Source organism: Eleutherodactylus coqui, chromosome 3 (assembly GCF_035609145.1).
Source record: "Eleutherodactylus coqui strain aEleCoq1 chromosome 3, aEleCoq1.hap1, whole genome shotgun sequence".
Taxonomy (NCBI): Eukaryota; Metazoa; Chordata; class Amphibia; order Anura; family Eleutherodactylidae; genus Eleutherodactylus; species Eleutherodactylus coqui.
Window position 1 is genome coordinate 272,951,259 of NC_089839.1, and position 20,068 is coordinate 272,971,326.

The 20,068-nt window shown below is 43.9% G+C and overlaps 1 long non-coding RNA gene across 1 annotated transcript in view; it reads right to left on the reverse strand.

Annotated features, from left to right (window-relative positions):
- Positions 1 to 547: 547 nt before the first annotated feature.
- The window catches only part of LOC136621747 (uncharacterized), a 37,981-nt gene continuing 18,460 nt past the window's right edge, over positions 548 to 20,068 (reverse strand). The window contains exon 3 of the long non-coding RNA XR_010791273.1: positions 548 to 844. This is a non-coding gene — a long non-coding RNA (uncharacterized lncRNA). The remainder of the gene's footprint in view (positions 845 to 20,068) is intronic.

Here is a 20,068-nt window from a genome sequence, read left to right on the forward strand (position 1 = left end):
GTTAAAGGATCTGTTAATGTTTAGCTTGCAAAAAAGAAGGCTGAGAGAAGACTTAATAGCTGCCTACAAATATCTGAAGGGCTGTCACAGTGCCGAGGGATCAGCCCTATTCTCATTTGCACAAGGAAACCCTAGAAGCAATGGGATGAAACTGAAAGGGAGAAAAATGGATTAGATATTAGGAAAAACTTTCTGACAGTGAGGGTGATCAATGCGTGGAACGGGTTACCACGGGAGGTGGTGAGTTCTCCTTCAATGGAAGTGTTCAAACAAAGGCTGGACAGACATCTGTCTGGGATGATTTAGTGAATCCTGCACTGAGCAGGGGGTTGGACCAGATGACCCTGGAGGTCCCTTCCAACTCTACCATTCTATGAACCAATGATATTGGTCCATAGATTCAGACCACTCAGCCAACTCCATGGATTTAATTTGAATATTCGAAAACGAAATCCTGAACTGAATCATTGACTTTTATTAGACACACAGAGACCCACTTTGGTTTCCATTTCAGCTGGTTTCGATGTGTTTTCTAGTTTTTGGAGGACACAATAGTATAACTGTCTATGCAAGTATTGGTGGGGGAGGAGTGCAAAATATGAGCTGTGGCAAAAACTGCTGTTTTTTATGAAGATTAAGGAAAATAGAACTTCATTCAGAAGAAACCTGCATGGAAAGATGTCTTTTAACATCATTTTTTGATTAATAATATATTTTATAATAAGCATCAAATATTTTTCGTAATCCGGAAATATTCTTCTAACTGCTCAGTTTTGTATTTGATCCAAAAAGCAGAAGCAGCGTGAATCACTGTGCAAACGTCACCGAATGCTGTGCAAGGTTTCTGTGGAGACACAATGGGAATTCGGAATAATCAACACAGAGAATATGAAGTTCAACCAATGAAATAAAGCTGTAAAAACAGTCAAATATCTTTATAAATAGATCTTATGACCCTATAAGAAGCCCACAAACTGGTTTCTTGCTGCAGAGCCAGATGCAAGCAACTGGTATATATATGTATATGTATGTATGTATATATATACACTACCGTTCAAAAGTTTGGGGTCACCCAAACAATTTTGTGTTTTCCATGAAAAGTCACACTTATTCACCACCATGCGTTGTGAAATGAATAGAAAATAGAGTCAAGACATTGACAAGGTTAGAAATAATGATTTGTATTTGAAATAACATTGTTTTTACATCAAACTTTGCTTTCATCAAAGAATCCTCCTTTTGCAGCAATTACAGCATTGCACACCTTTGACATTCTAGCTGTTAATTTGTTGAAGTAAGCTTGTGAAATTGCACCCCACGCTTCTAGAAGCATCTCCCACAAGTTGGATTGGTTGGATGGGCACTTCTGGCGTACCATACGGTCAAGCTGCTCCCACAACAGCTCAATGGGGTTCAGATCTGGTGACTGCGCTGGCCACTCCATTACCGATAGAATACCAGCTGCCTGCTTCTGCTGTAAATAGTTCTTGCACAATTTGGAGGTGTGTTTAGGGTCATTGTCCTGTTGTAGGATGAAATTGGTTCCAATCAAGCGCTGTCCACTGGGTATGGCATGGCGTTGCAAAATGGAGTGATAGCCTTCCTTATTCAGAATCCCTTTTACCCTGTACAAATCTCCCACCTTACCAGCACCAAAGCAACCCCAGACCATCACATTACCTCCACCATGCTTAACAGATGGCGTCAGGCATTCTTCCAGCATCTTTTCATTTGTTCTGCGTCTCACAAACGTTCTTCTTTGTGATCCAAACACCTCAAACTTGGATTCATCCGTCCACAACACTTTTTTCCAGTCTTCCTCTGTCCAATGTCTGTGTTCTTTTGCCCATCTTAATCTTTTTCTTTTATTGGCCAGTCTCAGATATGGCTTTTTCTTTGCCACTCTGCCCTGAAGCCCAAAATCCCGCAGCCGCCTCTTCACTGTAGATGTTGACACTGGTGTTTTGCGGGTACTATTTAATGAAGATGCCAGTTGGGTACCTGTGAGGCGTCTGTTTCTCAAACTAGAGACTCTAATGTGCTTATCTTCTTGCTTAGTTGTGCAACGCGGCCTCCCACTTCTTTTTCTACTCTGGTTAGAGCCTGTTTGTGCTGTCCTCTGAAGGGAGTAGTACACACCGTTGTAGGAAATCTTCAATTTCTTAGCAATTTCTCGCATGGAATAGCCTTCATTTCTAAGAACAAGAATAGACTGTCGAGTTTCAGATGAAAGTTCTCTTTTTCTGGCCATTTTGAGCGTTTAATTGACCCCACAAATGTGATGCTCCAGAAACTCAATCTGCTCACAGGAAGGTCAGTTTTGTAGCTTCTGTAACGAGCTAGACTGTTTTCAGATGTGTGAACATGATTGCACAAGGGTTTTCTAATCATCAATTAGCCTTCTGAGCCAATGAGCAAACACATTGTACCATTAGAACACTGGAGTGATAGTTCCTGGAAATGGGCCTCTATTCACCTTTGTAGATTTTGCACAAAAAAACAGGCATTTGCAGCTAGAATAGTCATTTACCACATTAGCAATGTATAGAGTGCATTTGTTTAAAGTTAGGACTAGTTTAAAGTTATCTTCATTGAAAAGTACAGTGCTTTTCCTTCAAAAATAAGGACATTTCAATGTGACCCCAAACTTTTGAACGGTAGTGTATATATCTACATATACAGGGGTGTAACTATAGGGGATGCAGGGGATGCGGTTGCACCTGGGCCCAGGAGCCTTAGGGGGCCCATAAGGCCTCTCTTTTCCATATAGGGAACCCAGTACTATGAGTAACGCATTATAGTTGGGGGCCCTGTTACAAGTTTTGCATCGGGGCCCGGGAGCTTCAAGTTAAGCCTCTGTATATATATATATATATATATATATATATATATATATATATATTGTAATTAGCAAGGTCATGGCACAAGTCCAAGTGGGTGAATTCATGAATTGAAGCAGATTTTACTCATGAAAGAATTCCCCAGGCAGATATCCAAGCTTCTACATCAGAAAGCAGGTCTTAACACGAGTTGTAAGGAGAGATTTGATTTATGTGGCTGTAGTATTGTTTCTGAATGCTTGGTGGTTTCCTAAGGTGGAAGCCAGCTAAATACTACTTTTACTAGCAACTACCGTATGTACAATGTAACAGGGACCTTCCACACAGGTGGAGTTTTCTGCATTCTGCAGATCACAGAAGATTCAGCTCCGAATTCCACTTGGCTCCATGCGGATTTTGATGTGGATTGAAAAGGGCTTGAACCAACCTGCAATTGTGCACCAAAATCCGCCCTTCGCCCTTCAGATTTTGATGCGGGATCGTAGCTTCAAATTCTGCTGCGTCGCGGCAGAAGTATTCTTCTCATGTGAAAGCACCCTTCGGCTAATTGCATATGAGCGAGTGCAATATTTGGCTGTGAATCGCCGCCCAATATTGCGCTCGCCAACACGCAATTTGGCCGTGTTTTTGTATCAAAAACGTCTTCCATCACTTCAGGGAACTATCAACCCTCCGGAACGGCTGACAGCCGCGTCAGAGGATTACGGAGTGTCTTTAATAGTTGTCAATGGGGAAACCTTGCATCTCACCGCGGTCACCTAGCACACGGTGTAATGCTGCTGCCGACCTCATTGGAAACAGTAGGCGATGTGAGGGCACCACAAAGACAGGACATGCCACGTGTTTTTACGCGATGCAATACGGAAAAAAATTGCTCATGTGTATTACTCCATTCCAAAGAATGGGGTTCATATTTGTGCGTCTCGCAACACACAAATCTCGTGCGAGAATTTTGGCTGTGTGAAACAGGCGTCTTTTATTGCATACTACACGTGTGAGTTTTGCATGTGTAATACGCGGTAAATAACTTTAGATTGCTTTTAACAGTGCATCACACACAGCGTGCGAAGTACGTGCAAAAAGGAACACAACATGCACTATCTTGACTCGTATCACGCGCACATACACACCAAGATAGTGTATGGGGATTTGTCGGCTCGCAGCAGTGTGAGCGAGCCCTTACAGAGAATGTTATTAGGGTAGTTTCACACAGCGGTTCTTGGAAAAGCACTGTCCTTTTTGAACTAGTAGTGAATAGGGCAGGAAGGGGAAGTATAGGTCTTTTCAATAGGGCTTATTCTCAGGGAAGTATATTGGCCGGGTTTTTACACCCAGCCGATACATGCTGCCACTCTCTGCAAGGGGAGGAGGCGGGATGGGGTGGGAGCTAGTGCACTGAGCTTCCGCTCCTTGCCACTGTTTGCAATGGGAGGGATGGGACAGGGGCAGAACTTAGCATTAAGAACTGCAGTGTCCTTTTTCTAAAAAAAATGTGAAACGTCCCTAACGTCATGTTCACATGTTGCGTAATCGGTGCGGATTGTCCAAGTAAAATCTAGGTCCGTACCAATGTCGGTGCCAAAAACGGAGTCAAAATCCATATCATAGAAAGGGGGGAAGACTGCTGAAGATCTGCATCAAAAACTGCATTAAAATCCACAGCAAATGATAAGGATTTTAATGCTGTTTTTTTTTGTAGAGCCGCACCAAAATCCACAATTCAAAACACATTGTGAATTTAGGTTTGAATCTGCACCAAAATCTGCAACATGTAATTGTACCCCAAGTGTATTGGTCACATACAATGTATATTTTTCACCACAAATTTGCATGTAGAAAATACTCAATGTATTAAAGTATGAGCCGAGTGGATAAGATTTCAATGGGGAAGTCAAAATCCTCACCAAATCCCAGTTGTTATAGATTTTTCGTCAATCCACAGCAAGATCTGCAGGTAGGAACACTTGTAAAGAAGGGCCGGAGCAGAACAGCAGTTGGAGAACACAGGAGGAAAAGCAGGACATCATGGAAGTCTCCCCTGCCTGCCCTATTGGAAGATGATTGGGGATTGCTGGGGGGGTAAATGTTATTTGTAGGGGTGATTAATGATTATGGTGGGTCTGTCGCCTCTTGACTTTAACAAGGCAGAGGCCTTGCAGAGATGGCAGGAGTGTCTAGCCTTGGAATGTCTAGCGGGTCTCCGAGTCGGGAGGTAGGCGGCTGGAGGCAATTGGAGATATTGTGTCTCCCGAGTCAGTTGGCTTGCAACGGGAGGCATTTATTGTGTCTCCTGAGTCAGTTGAGTGCGGCAGGAGGCAGTATGGATATTTCTCTTAATTGGTGAGGCAACAGAATTTATGGGGCTTCCAGGACCTCCCCCTTTTGGGGGGTGACAAACTGTTAATTTAATGTAAAGTTATGTTGTAATAAAAGTAGAAGCGACTCCGTTATACCCGGGTCGAGGAAATGCAGTTCTAAATAGTAATAAGACAGAAACAACACAACACTAAAGATATATTCCTGTGATCTAGACATTGCACAACACTCCGAGATCATTACGCAATCGTTGGCCAGGAAGGAGCTCCATGGTAGGCACACCTTTCATCTCACTCGGGATCATGTTGACAAAACTGCATCAAACTGCTGGCTGACTCGGGGGAAGCTCTTTGGTAAAACAGAGGGGTTCATGATCGCCATACAGATTAAGTCATAAATACATAAAACTACAGAAAACACATCCGAAAAGACACGGCACTTACTGATGACGCCTGCAGAAGATGCCGCATGGCGGCAATAACCGAACAACACATCCCCTCCGGTCGCAAGCTCTTGGCACAGACAGATTATTTACACAGACATAACCAAACAGCAAATGTAATCCAGCAAGAGCTCGGAGACAAGTACAAACTATCAGACCTTCATATTCCACAGTAAGCACTCCAGTTCAGCACTTGGTACCGGGATTAACCGAGTTAAACATTTCATAATAACTAAGCATTAATTGGCCCACATTAACCATGTGTCCTGTAGATACGGGATTGCTACAATCACAGGGCGCAACAGTCACATCGTTGTCAAGTTGAGACGTCATAATTAGAGTCTAGAAATGAGCGAGTATACTTGCTAAGGCACATTAGTATCTCCCCGCTCGTCTCTAAAGATTCGGGGGCCGGCGCGGGTGACAGGTGAGTTGCGGCGGGGAGCAGGGGGGAAAGAGGGAGAGAGAGATCTCCCCTCCGTTCCTCCCCGCTCTTCCCCGCCGCCGGCCCACGACTCTTTAGAGACGAGCGGGGAGATACTCTGCTAAGGCACTACTCGCTCATTTCTATTAGAGTCCTAATAATGGTTTCAAGAATGATATAAAATGGTTGTCTTAGGGCTCCTTCACACTTGCGAGAAAATCACATTATTTTTGAGCGACGCCAGAGTGAGTGAAAACGCAGAATTAAGAAACCAATGATTGTCAATGGTTTCATTTCCATGTGCGATGTTTTCTGTCCTACAATGCTGCGAGATTTGAAAATCATAGCATGTCCTCCATCTTTCTGCATTTTGTGATTTTTTTTTTTTTTTTTCCCCCCCATGGAGCCTCCGATTTATCGCATCGCACGAACTTGCAGTGTTTGTGCGATTCGTTTTGAACATTTGAAACTCCTTTTGACTTTCGCGCGAGAAAATCGGGCAGCAGTAATGCGAGTTTAATTTTAGGAGAAAGCATCGCTGATGCTCAAAAATTGCGTGAACAAAAATACGATTTTTGCTGTGATTTTCTTGCGGTGATCGGCAGTGTGAAGGAGCCCTTAGCAGTGTATGGATTCATATAATTACAGCACCTTTTACACATAAACATGGCAGAACACTAGAAATCTCTATTTTTTATTAGGCCTCATGCTCATGGCCATGCTGTTTCTAATTCTATCTGTTCAGTCGTGTCCGACTCTTGGATACTCTGTAGACCAGTCCTCTCCATGCTTCAATTGCCTGAGGTCCATTCCTGTGTCCTACTTGATGGTATCCAGACAAGAAGGAGAAAGGGCAATTTACCTGTAACTTCACTGTAACCTATAAACCTGCAAACCATTGACAAACTGTAAGTCACGGTATACAGGGCTTCATGGACAACCTTGATTGTGTCCATGCCCTTCACTGGCTTAAGCCAAAGCCAAATTCAGCTAATCTAACTGCAACTGTATATAAAACATCTCCCTGAAGATGCCCATACACCTTCATGTTTAGTCACCTAAGCCACCGATACAAGCAGGACCATATGAGGCCACTGATGACCCATACATCTTCATGTTTAGTCACCTAAGCCACCGATACAAGCAGGACCATATGAGGCCACTGATGACCCATACATCTTCATGTTTAGTCACCTAAGCTCACCGATACAAGCAGGACCATATGAGGCCACTCAACTTTCCCCAAACAATTGGTGTCAGGGAAAGAAGGAACAGGGACGTTTAATTGGAATGCCCAATGTGTTAGTTCCCGGGGAGATAAGTGAGCACCAGAGCTCCTTGGTTGTGACTTACCTCCCTAAACACATGAATGTTCGGCCAAGCCAAATGTTCATGTTCATTGGGAAGCCAGCTGTTGGTCGACAGTTGTTGAAAGTTTTTGGTCACTTTTATACACTGGCGTGGATGCCTCCAGTCCAATAGCTATTATTAAATACGATCTGGCCTTGTTCTAGGATTCCTATATAGCAATAGTGAGAAGGCTCCATATAAATCTACACCATTTCGCAGCCAGTCAGCATATTGTCTATCAATAGATAATATGTGAAAATGTTACGTTGCACTCAGATATAAAAAATCCAAGTCGAATGAAACGTTAATATGGAAATGTAGAAAACTAGAATAATAAGTGATATTGAAATTACAATAGCCCTTAGTTGTGGAAGGAACATATTTCTCCATGGGCCCCATCAGTCTGCTATACACTGTAGATGTGGTGGCTCCCAAGGATAGTGTAATAAATTCAAGCTGCTTAAGACGGAACTCATACATTGTTCATACGTGTGCATGACATATTTCTTTTATGAATATATATGTATTAATCTGAAGTAATGGAACATGGTTTTCATCAAATTCTCATATATCTATGCACCTTAGCCCAGGTTGGTCATTATGAGTTTAATACGATTCAGATGTAGGGTAGCCATGGTAGCTGGACAGGATAATAAGGGAATTTGCAGAGAAAAGACTGTCAACCCTAATTTTTCTTCATGATGTTGTGTCTGGGTTGTTTTCTATGGGAATTTTGCCAATCATTCCCCGACTGGTAACTAGTAGACTGCATGATTCTGAAGCCTGGGGTTTATAATAACCTTCACAGGTTTCAATCACAATGTACGTATGTCAATGATGCTTCCTTGAGTCTGATCAATAAACAATGACTCAACCCTTGGCTCTTCAATCGTGTTAAGGATCTTTTACATGAAGAAGAAGCCATGACCTTAAATGTCATTGGTAGATTGGCTGATAGAATACATTATTTTCCCAATATTGCCCTTTAATAGTTATTTTATGATTGGCTGGCATGACTCAAGCTGTTCATTACCTGAGTCGTTTCTTACACTTATCTATCTCTGTAGTCGTCATGAACATCTGACATTTGGGTCTATTCCTCCACCACCTCTCATCTCATTTAATAACCTTTGTCGCCTTGAATCCACTTGCCGTTGAAGCCTCTCATGGCCATAACTGATGAACTTTTGCTCTCCAAGATAGGAAAAATAATGTAATGTGAAATGTCACACTTGCCTGAAGTCATGTATGGAAAGGAGCTCGTCAATAACAGTTCAGACCACCGATTTGTGAATATGGCCCCAAGGATTCTGTTATCTTATAAGGTGAAATGGTATCTCACACCATTACATTCTGAGATCCCCAGGCAGATTTACTGCATAGTATTGTACAAATGTGACACCGGGGACAATGGAGATGGAAGAGATGAATCAAAGCATGAGCTGTATGGTACCATTAATCATACCAGATGAGAGAACGGATGTCAGATGGCTTATTACACAATTCCTTCTTCTATTGCTATTGATCTGGAAGATAATCTCCATCATCTTTAAGGATCACTAAATGTTACCAACCTTTAATGCCTTGAATGGTGATGAATTTTGCAAAACACTAACTGGTGCATTTGTCATTGGACCCCTTTTTCCGAGGTATTTCTATAAACATCGGGTTAACAGAAGCAGGGAAAGGCTCATCTACACAGATGAGAGCAAGATGCATATTTACTAAAGTGTAAGTCGTGTATGTTGTACATAAAATGCAGAAAATATGTGTTAATTTACATGCGCAAATATTTTGGTCTTAAAGGGGTTTTCCAGGCATATATTTTGATGACCTATCTTCAGGAAAAGTCATCAATAGTTAATCACCGTCACTCAGGGGTCCGCCACTCAGGATCTCCAACAACCGTTCTGCTAATTTCATAGCCGCCTATTAGACTTCCTGCTTCAACTCTGATGATCACATCCAACCCCGCTGTACTGACAGTGGGTCAGGCAATCAGTTGATCCCTTGGATTCCAAGCGGGGAAACCCCAGTGATCAACTATTGCTGATCTATGATTAGGGTAGGTTATCTATAAAAAAAAAACATTTAAATGGATTGCCTTGAGGCTGCATTCGGACGAACGTATATCGGCTTGGTTTTCACGCCGAGTCGATATACGTTGTCCTCGTGTACAGGGGGGGGGAGGATGGAAGAGCCAGGAGCAGGAACTGAGCTCCCGCCCCCTCTCTGCCTCCTCTCCGCCCCTCTGCACTATTTGCAATAGGGAGAGGCGGGGGCGGGGCTAATGCTCGGAACTTAGCCCCGCCCCACCTCCTCTCATTGCAAATAGTGCAGAGGGGCGGAGAGGAGGCAGAGAGGGGGCGGGAGCTCAGTTCCTGCTCCTGGCTCTTCCATCCTCCCCCCCCCTGTACACGAGGACAACGTATATCGACTCGGCGTGAAAACCGAGCCAATATACGTTCGTCTGAATGCAGCCTAAGAGGGGTGGAACTCCTCTATATTGTCCATATACCCTAATAGGCATATGGATAGGGGTTGTCTTTGATAGGCTGACAAGCTTTTTAATTAGAAGGATGTTTTAATAGTATTTAGGATATTTTACTATTAAAGCCTAATTAAATCCCTTAAAAGGGCACTCCGTTTTGAACAATGTCTACTTATAATGAACCATTTACATGGGACGATTATCGCTTAAAATTTGGTCAAACGAACTAAATTGAGTGATAGTCGTGCAATGTAAATGCCAAAAAATGGCCACTATTCGTTCACAAGTTCTTATTGCTGACTTTCACTCAGCATAAAAACCATTGCAGGATCGCGGCTTGTGGTTCAGTGTAAATGGTTCCTGCTCAACGCTTTGCATAGAAGGTGAAGAGCTGAGCGAGAAATCTGCGATCCAGCGGTGAAGTCTGCCAGTGTTAATGCTCTGCACGAGCGATAACCTATTTAGCGGTGATGTCAGCGCTCATACAGTCGCTTACCCGTAGGGTTCACCAACAATAAGCAAATCACAAAGTGTTTATCTACTTTCACACTCGAAAAACCTGAAATCTGTGATGACACCTTCCAGGAACTGTTCAATCCCCTTGCAGAAGGTAAATGGGTTGGAGATGTGCACAGCATGGCAAGGTGGAGCGTGTGTGATGCTATACACATAGACAATGGTCAGACTTAAGCCGTTTGGTGGCTGAATCGGTATGACTGCCAGGGGCAGTTGATGGCCGCTAGCAGGGATTTGCAGTCAGCAGGACAGGGAGCATGTTATCAGGCAGAGTACAGAGGGGTTTGTTTAGGAGATATGGTATGCCTCCCTGAAGAGGTACGTTTTTAGAGCACGCCTGAAGTTCTGCGAGTCCTGGATTGCTCGGGTAGCCTTTGGTAGTGCGTTCCAGAGGACCGGTGCTGCTCTGGAGAAGTCTTGGAGGTGGTTAATGAGAGGTTCGAATTAAAGGGGCGCTCAGTCTGATTTTGTTAGCGAAGCGGAGGGCCTGGGCTAGGTTGTGGATTGAGATGAGGGAGGCAATATAGGGGGGCGCTGCGCTGCACAGAGCTTTATGGATGAAGGCAGTGAGTTTAAATTGAATTCTGCATTTAACGGGCAGCCAGTTCAGTGACCGGCACAGGGCAGAGGCGTCCGAGTAGCGGCTGGACAGGAAGATGAGCCTGGCTGCCACATTCAGGATGGATTGGAGAGGGTAGAGTCTGCTGCAAGGGCGGCCGATCAGCAACGATTTGCAGTAATTGAGCTGAGAGTGGATGAGGGCAACAGTGAGTGTTTTTAGCGTGTCCACGGCGAGAAAAGGGCATAAGTAATCAATCCAAGATATGGCACCTCGCATGGAAGTATGTGGCCTGCAAAATAATTTTGGGAGTCCAATATTTTTGCAATGTATTATGAGCTGAAAGTGCACATGGATGGACACAAGATCTTCTGCAAACTAGGACTAATTTAATAAAAAACAATGAATGCCTTTAAAGTATCTAGCATCATACGATCAAGTGTGAAATGCCTTGTAGGCATGACGTCAGTTTTGCCATGTAAGCCTCTATAACTACATTACACAATTATAGCTAGGAGAAGGGTTAAGCAAACAGGGAAGTGTGTGTTCTTGGAATGATTAACAGACGCCGGCAGTAACCTTGTTTTAGCTTGTCGGCAGCACTGGCACAGTCCTCATAGAGCTCCCCTTTATTTAGTCTGATAATACCGCTCTTCCTGTGTTGCTGCTATTTAACATCTGTTAGCAATCTCTCCCTTGCTTAATTAACACAGGATTGGTATTCTGCTCCGCACAAGCCTGGCACGAGTAGGCACAGTGACAGATACAATATTTAATGTTCCTCAAGAACAGCAACAAAGTATAATAAAGGCCAACTTTTTGCAATCATTAAAAGTTTCTTTAATACATTTTAGTTCACTACTTGTGGTGTGAGCTTTTGTAAAGCTCTCCACCTCGCCATACCGCGCACATCTCCAGCCCCTTTACCTTCTGTATCACCCCATTATCTGTAGTATGTAAGCTCGTTGGAGCCCCTCACCCCTACTGCTCTCCGGAGGCAGGGTCATTATCGTCTCCCAGTCTACATGAGTGGCTGCAGGAGCAAGCAGTGTCTTGTAGCCTGGTTACGGCCATACCAGTTCAATGGAGAGCCTAGTTCTGTTGTTGACCCGTGAGGTCGCAGTAGCCTGAAGACCCTATGGATGAATTGTAAATGATTGGAGGTCAGACCTACTTGCTGAAAACTATAACTTTAATGAACAGCAAAAAAAGAGTAGAACAATTCAATCCCCTTCACCGAGTACGTTTTCTTCTGGACATTACTGGGCCAGTTACTGCAAGTCCTATTTTACTTGTGGAATGGGTTTCCCAACAGTCCTTGTACTACCATATAATGGGTTTTAACAGGTGCTTACACGGTAACCAGGATATTCCATTCTGCGGCAAATCCAACGGAGTCAGATGACAGAGGAGCGAGAGAAAGGGAGTGCCGGGTTCTGAGCAACAAGAGTTCACTGCTAGAGACTTCATTCTCATAAGGCAAATTTTACTGGGCCATAGCAACTTAACAGGAGACACTCCAACACTGTCCTCTTAGTTTCACAAAGCACTTGCTCTAACCGCCTTCTGGTTTCCCATCAGTGATTTTCCACTCAGAACCAGCTGCTTCTTGGGCCGGTCCACTTCTTAAAGCAACTGCCTTCACCTTACAGTAAACTCAGTAACAAACAATAAAGCAGCAGTGTAACTGTGTAAAAAACCATACCCCTCTTACAATGGAACCCATCAGATCCTGTTATAAGTCAATGAATGCAACCTACAAATTGATACAATTGTAGAACAGACATCTGTCAGAGTGTGGGCCATCTTTGTATAAAGTGGCACAGTCAGGATTCATAAGTAGTGGAGGAGTAGAAAATGGCACATAACCAAGCGGCATATGTATATAGTGTCTGGCTGACCAAGCTTGGTCTGACCCACCAGAATACTGGAAAATTCTCCAGTGGGTCCAGGCTCTGACACAAAAATGGACTGCAGAAGACAATCCCATTTGGAGCTGATCACTTACTACTAAAGTCTATTTACTATGAGACAGAGGCGTAACTTGAAGCTCCTGGGCCCCAATGCAAATTCTGTAACAGGGCCCCCAACTATGATGCTTTATTCATAGTACTAGGCTCCCTATATGGAGGAGAGAGGCCTTATGGGCCCCCTGAGGCTCCTGGGCCCGGGTGCAACCGCATCCCCTGCATCCTCTATAGTTACGCCAGTGGTCTGGGATGATTCACAGCTAAGTGCACTTAACAGTGGACATGTAAGTGATCTGTAAAGGTGGGAGGTGAGTCCTCAGAATCATTACCTCTGCTGAGTCCAATGTACTAAATCCTTTCCACATGACCAACAATTCTCTGTGGGTGGATGTAGCAGAAAATGTTACACTCTTCATAGAGGTCACTGAAAAAGGGAGATCATACAGGTGCCTCACATTAATGAAATGGTTGATAGCAATGACCAAAGTTTACAATTTCATGACAATTAGAAAGCCTAAACTTATGTACAAATACGGTTTAACTTTAATTCAACATCCAAAAGGTAACAAAGCTCTAAAAAAAGAACTAAAAATGGCAACTCACAAGTGTATTCCACTACAATAAGGGTGAGGTGCAACACTCATTGACAAACAAAATGCCTCTCCCAGGTTGCCATGCTTCTGTGGCCTGCCCAATCAACAGATTTATCGCCGAGCAAGCATTTATGGGAGCCACTAGAATACCAGTTTCAGCAGCCTACGAGTGTGCAGGATCTAGAGGCCCCTTTGCAACATCTGTGGGTAAATGTGCCACAGGATAACATACGGAGCCTGTATGCCTCCATGCCCGACCGTATCTTATCATGTATCCAGGCTAGAGGTGGCCCAACAGGGTACTAGAGCCTCGATGCCCGACCGTATCTCATCATGTATCCAGGCTAGAGGCAGCTCAACAGGGTACTAGAGCCTCCATGCCCGACCATATCTCATCATGTATCCAGGCTAGAGGCAGCCCAACAGGGTACTAGAGCCTCCATGCCCAACTGTATCTCATCATGTATCCAGGCTAGAGGCAGCTCAACAGGGTACTAGAGCCTCCATGCCTGACCATATCTCATCATGTATCCAGGCTAGAGGTGGCCCAACAGGGTACTAGAGCTTCCTTTGAATTGTACCATTTTCTCCAATAAACATCGTTTCACTATAATATGGCAATCACCTACATATATCATCATTACATTCCCACATATTCAGTTCCATTCGATTCCAACAACTCCTTCTTGGTGCTTTTTTTTTTTTGGTCAATTAGTGTACAAACCGTGCTATCTATTCATGGAGCCACATCCCCAGACATATTGACATATATTATAATGATAAAGTAATGCACAGTATGTAGAGAGGATAAAAGGCTAACTAATACAGTAATATAATACACAGGTCACGATGATCAATTAAAACCTGTACTACATCCATAAACATCAAAAGCAAACAGTTGCTCCAGTTTTCCTGTCATCATAAACTTGGAAGTGGTAGTCGGGGAGAAGGTCACAGTATAATCAATCACTACTAGTCCCCATGCCAGAATAATGGAGCGCCCCCACATACAAGACTCAACAAAGCTGGACACAGACCAGAGCTTCCATCCTGATTTATAGTGGAGAGAGGTTACAAAGTATCTAAGGGAGTGAGTTCTAGTAGTGACAAGTGATTGCAACTTATTATCTATGGCTCCCTCCCTTACAACCACTAGCAGGTAGCAAAACAAAACAAAAACATTGTAATCTCAGGCAATAAATTAAGGCTGCTTTCACATCTGCATGGGGCGGAGTAGGAGGGGGGTCCATTTTCTTGTTCAATTCGGGGAGCAGGAAAGGGGAATCCCCTGGCCGAACGGATCCATCCATTGACTATAATGGAGTATGTTGAGTTTGTGCTCAGCTACCGGAAGAAAAAGCAATGCAAAGTGAACAAAAAAATGTAAATCACATCAATATTTGGCGAGAATCCTTTTGCCTTCTAAACCGTATCAGGGGCAGTTGCACACAGTTTTTGAAGAGACTTGGCAGGGAGGTTGTCTCAGACATCCTGGAGGACTAACCACAGATCAGCTGTGGATGTAGCTTGCTCAAACCCTTCTATTTCTCCATGTAATCCCAGACAGACTCAATGATAATGAGATCAGTGGGGCCATATCAGCACTTCCAGGACTCCCTGTTCTTCTTTACACTGAAGATAGTTCTTGAAGACATTGCATGTACGTTTGGGGTTGTTGTCCTGCTGCAGAATAAATTTGGAGTCAATCAGATGCCTTCTGTTTTTGAAAAGTTTTTTTTTTACCTTGCAGCATTTTTTCCGCACTTGTCTAAAACCTTTCCACAGTACTGTACATCTGATCATTTGCCACCTTTTACAGACAAGGAATCAATAATGTGTGCCTCGGTATAGTAAGGGAGGTGTCAGTGGGTGGATTATCATACTTTGATTGACTACCAGGAAGCCTGCAAACTCTCTGGGTTACTTTGTGACAAAGTAGTTAGTTCTATGAAGTTTGTATGACTGAAAAAAAGTTGCTTTCATACAGCTGCCTCCAGAAAGTGAAAAAAAAATAGGACTTTGGCGTGAACCACAGAACTCAGTGAACCACAGAACTCAAGAGTGAAAATGATGGACGGTGATAATAACTTTATTTTCTAAGCCAGCATGTGACGCATTTCGAGGCAGTGGGCCTTTTTTTCAAACAGCTGGGCAGTGGATTCCAACAAGCTCATCAAAATTATCCCCAATGGCAATCAATATAATCAGTGGTGGCTCGCGGGTGGGAACACAGCGGAAATTAGGGAGATGCACTTCGTCAAGATATTTACGTCCAGAAGATCCCCTTTCGCTGGATGTTTTTTCTTGATCATTTGACCATTCAAAGTATACTTGCACAAGGAAGCCCCGCAATACTGGCTCCGGACAGTCGGGAAGGAATTCTTTCCCCCATTTAGCTAAATTGGCTTTGCCTCATTAGTTTTTTTTGGCCTTCCTCTGGATCAACAAGGTGGGGTGGAAACAGGCTGAACTTGATGGACATTGTCTCCCTTCAGCCTAACATACTATTTGAGGCTGCATTCCCACGAACGTATATCGGCTCGGTTTTCACACCGAGCCGATATACGCCATCCTCATCTGCAGGGGGGGAGGATGGAAGAGCCAGGAGCAGGAACTGAGCTCCCGCCCCCTTTCTGCCTCCTCTCCGCCCCTCTGCACTATTTGCAATGGGGAGAGGTGGAACGGGGGTGGGGCCAATTCGCGGAACTTAGCCCTGCCCCCGTTCCGCCTCCTTTCATTGCAAATAGTGCAGAGGGGCGGAGAGGAGGCAGAGAGGGGGCGGGAGCTCAGTTCCTGCTTTTGGCTCTTCCATCCCCCCCCCCCCTGCAGATGAGAACGACGTATATCAGCTCGACGTGAAAACCGAGCCGATATACGTTCGTGGTAATGCAGCCTTACTATGTTAGTATCGTTGGTCAGTAAAGTGCTCAGATTGCCCTATTTTTACATTCTAATGTAGATTCATAGTGAAATGTATTTTATGCTATAACGGGGGCATATATCCAATTTCCATACAGAGAAATTCTATTTGTGAAAGGGCTACTGTCTCTTATACAGTGACCATTCAGTGTATCAAATTTGCAGTCCACCGAGAACATTCCATGACCCGACTTCTTCTTATGTCTAGGACTATGTATAGGCAGCGCATAGAGGTTCATAAAACACAGTTATTATCTGGCTATACGTTTGCGGTGAAGCTATGGCTGCTATAAAGGTCAAACCTCCATAGCAGCACGGTGCACCCTGCATGCCAGCAATAGGCAGCGATCAGATTATAGACATTATCCACTAATGTCAAAGATAGGAGAACACCAATGTTTCTGCTGGGATTGTGATGACAGTCTCCCTTAGAGAAGAGCATTTATTGCCGTGACGTCACTGACAGATGCAAAGACGTCTGGCTTAGTGGCCCTCAGGACATAGCAACTGCATGGAGAAGCACCCAACCAGTTAATACCTTTTTTTATGTCGGTATGAGCAGATAGGGGGAATGTGTGATCCCTGTTGTGAATGTATATTTGGAATTTGATGGATGAGCTTTAGACACAGCACTGGGGTCTCGCAGTCCTGCTTCACGAGATGTTGACAAGTAATCATTCAGGAGACAGCCGTAGTGACATTGAGTGATAATGGCTGCGGATGTTTTCGGAAAGGAAATCACATCTGTAGAATCGCCAAGTGCCATCGCTTAGGCTGGGATTATACATAAGGAATTTTTTTGCCCCGATTCATACTGCTGTCCTGCTGTTTACACGGAAAAAGAACAAAATTAACCCTAAAGTTCCCTTCATGTTTGAAATTTTCCATTCTGATAATAGCAATAATGTAATTGGATGAAACAGAGGTGACGTGCACCGCAGTGTACATAAGGCCTTAAAGGGATTGTTGCATCTTGATGACCCTTGTTTAAACGGGTGCAATCAAAATTATTCAACCATAGAGGCCGGCCCTACTTACCAATATACTGCTGCAAAATATAAGAGTGGGTATAGATACCAAATCTCTCAGCAGACTGCTATATGGGGGAGCATTGTACAGGTGCAAGGTACTGATGAACTACACTCACACACCTACCATATATTGAAGGGGACTGCTTATTATTATACCTGCACATAGATAAGGCATACAAAGGGTACCAGTTTCACCAATACGCGTAGTGGCCCATGTAGGCTTACAACCTATTGATGACACCACATATGATTCAGTCCGGTGGGTTGCACCGCACCTAAAAAGTGAACCACACCAGCACCGACACCCCGGGCTCTCCCTACATTTAAAGTCAGGCTATTTGAGACAAAAATAATCATGATTACAAGGTATTAGATAATACTTTGACCAAATGCACGTCAAGGATCCTAGCTTTCTTGGGAGTCTCTACATTAACATGACAAACAAATCATAAAAAAGGACATATCAATTAAAAAATAACAGAAGGTGGCCATGTTTACTGTTATACAGCGATGGCTGTGAATGGTTCCTCGAGCACTGCAGTGATTGGCTGAGTCGCAGTGCTTGAGAACCAATCAGAGCCATCGCTTGCTGGAGGCGGGGTTTATGAAGTCGGATACCAGGAAGCGATGTTCTGTCAGCTGCTGAGGACTAAAGGAAGAGTGCCGGAGCTATGGAGACCAGCGGGAGGTACCTGGACTGCACCTGCTAGATATGTATAACACATCCCCTTAAAATAAGACCCTGTACCTCCTTTGGAGCAAAGATTAATATAAGACAGGGTCTTATTTTCAGGGAAACACGGTACTATATACTGATGTTCAACCACTTACACGCCGACCACATACTGAGGGGAGTAGCTGCTTATTATTATACGTATACATAGGTAAGCCATGCAAAGGTTGGCAGTCTCACCGATACATGTGAGCGGTTATTCATCAGTATATCGCACCTGTGCAATGCTCCTCCATATAGCAATCTGCCTGTCTGCATGCTGAGGGATATGGTGCCTATACCTGTATTTTGTATCTGTATTCCGGTAAGTATAGCCGTCTTCTGTGATTTTTGAATTGATATGTCCCTTTTCCTGTGATTTGTTCTCATTGCAAATTAGGTTCATTTGCCAGGTTTATAAACTTTCAGCTGCATGCAAAAAAACAAAACAAAAACAAAACTATCAAACAGGAACAATTTAAATAGCTCCACACAACTAATGTAACAAGTGATTTCTCCAAATTCAATACAAAATACCACTTTTAATGACTACTGCAGTCTCAGAGTTATTCAACCCCCTGAAAAGCATCCTTCATAAGAGCGGACATTTGCAGATCAGGTGTTGTCTCAAGCACACCTGATACAACTAATCGAGGGCTTCATTAGTTGCATCTAGAGATTAGCGAGCATACTCGCTAAGGGCAATTGCTCGAGTGAGCATTGCCCTTAGTGAGTACCTGCCCTCTCGAGAGGAAAGGTTCGGGTGCCGGCGCGGGGGAGCGGTGAGTTGCGGCAGTCAGCAGGGGGGAGCCGGGGGAGGGGGGGGAGAGAGGGAGAGAGAGATTTCCCCTCTGTTCCTCCCCGCTCTCCTCCGCATCTCCCTGCCCACCGACGGCACCCGAACCTTTTCTCTTGAGCGGGCAGGTACTCGCTAAGGGCAGTGCTCGCTCATCACTAGTTGCATCAGGTGTGTTTGAGATATAACACATCAAATACCTGGACTGGCAAGGACTCTGTTGACTGTGACTTTTGATTGCATGTTAGCACTGATGTCAGAGTTCACCAAGGGTGTGGTTGGGAAAGTCTTCAAAAGTCCTATTTTACCATGCCCTTCATTTACTATGGCAAATTCTAACAACAGTTTCCCTTCAGTTGTGCAGAAATTCAGAGCTTTTTAATCTAAGAGTTTGCTAAAATCAGAAAAGAATTCATTGCATGTTTTGGGCATCGGTTGTCATATGCATTGGTTCTAGGGGAGAATAATTCAGTATACACGGCACACAATGGACAACACAGCATCACATGGAGGCCAAGTGACCACTGTGCACTGACATACAGTCTGCCCCCATGACTAGGCTGTGTCTTTGTTAATGCTCCCATTGATTTCAATCATGTTTTTCTCATGGTAAATGTCACTAGGTGGCATCTGTTAGCCTCCATTGCATTTTCTGATTGTGGCGGCAAAAGTAACGTTGTCCGATGTGCTATTTTACTGATTAGAAAGGGGAATCGACATTGTGCTTATCTGTGACATATTTTAGGATATATGATGTGTGCTAGTTCGAAACGTTAATATTAGATGCATTAGAACGCTAGTGTGAACGGAGCCCGAGGGGCACATGTCATTTCTGTAGCTGGCCCTATTTCAGGTTGGGTATAGAGCCACTTTTCTTAGATATAAAATTCATCTCCCAGTGGGAAATGAACATGAAAAGCGCGCAGTTTGCTCGCTGCACATTGGGGAGTGAGCTGTATTTCTTCCACAGAGATGGAGAATAGCGGGATAAATGCAGATAGAAGAACCCTGTCAGTCAGGGCTGGTTGGCATGCTAGCCGAGCTTATTAGTATTCGAAGCATGTTAAATAGCATATTAATTCCCTGAGACATGAAGCACAGCCTAAGTG